The sequence below is a fragment of the Cebus imitator genome, unplaced genomic scaffold (assembly GCF_001604975.1).
Source record: "Cebus imitator isolate Cc_AM_T3 unplaced genomic scaffold, Cebus_imitator-1.0 Scaffold1806, whole genome shotgun sequence".
NCBI lineage: Eukaryota > Metazoa > Chordata > Mammalia > Primates > Cebidae > Cebus > Cebus imitator.
Window position 1 is genome coordinate 189 of NW_016109121.1, and position 995 is coordinate 1183.

Sequence of the window (995 nt, forward strand, 5' to 3'; positions counted from 1 at the left end):
AATTAGCCAGGCATGGTGGCAGGTACTCAGGGGAGGCTGAGACATGAGAATCGCTTGAACCTGGAAGGCGGAGGTTGCAGTAAGCTGAGATTGCACCACTGCACTCTAGCCTGAGGACTAGAGTGAAACTATCTCGAGAAGAGAAGAGAGAAAATAGAGTTGGGGTCTCACTATGTTGCCCAGGTTGGTCTCAAACTTCTGAGCTCAAGTGATCTTACTGCCTCAACCTCTCAAAGTGTTGGAATTACAGGCGTGAGCCACCACACCTGGCCACCAAATGTTTGTAGAACGTTACATAAGACATTATTCTAAGCACTGGGGCCCCAAAAGAATAAGACAAAGCCCCTATCCTCAAGAAGCTATCATCAAACTATAGACAGATAACACTCAAGCCAAGGTATATACATGTTATAAAAGAAGTATTGCAGCTTTTCATTAGTCCTCCTTCTCAACATGGCGCAATCGATTAACATCACGGAGCTGAATCTGCTGCAGCTAGAAATGCTCAAAAACCAGCTAGACCAGGAAGCGGAGTTCTTGTCCAAGTCCATTGCCCAGCACAAAGTGGTACAGACCAAGTATGTGGAAGCCAAGGACTGTCTGAACGTGCTGAACAAGAGCAACGAGGATGTATGTCCCTGGGAAGCTGCATGATGTGGAGCATGTGCTCATCGATGTGGGAACTGGGTACTATGTAGAGAAGACAGCTGAGGATGCCAAGGACTTCTTCAAGAGGAAGATAGATTTTCTAACCAAGCAGACGGAGAAAATCCAACCAGCTCTCCAGGAGAAGCACACCATGAAACAGGCTGTCATGGAAATGATGAGCCAGAAGATTCAGCAGCTCACAGCCCTGGGGGCAGCTCAGGCTACTGCTAAGGCCCGAGAGTTTTTGCAGAAATGGGGCAGAAGGACACCCTTTGGGTGTGGATTCCTGGTGCTGGAAAGGGAAGGGTCTTGTGTTTAATGCCAATAAATGTGCCAGCTGGGCAAAA

The 995-nt window shown here is 47.8% G+C and overlaps 1 pseudogene across 1 annotated transcript; it reads left to right on the forward strand.

Moving 5' to 3' along the window:
* The first annotated feature begins 434 nt into the window (after positions 1 to 434).
* LOC108299097 lies at positions 435 to 992 on the forward strand (annotated as a pseudogene). Its single transcript, XR_001822814.2, has one exon. The product of XR_001822814.2 is annotated as a prefoldin subunit 5-like (transcript).
* Positions 993 to 995: the final 3 nt, after the last annotated feature.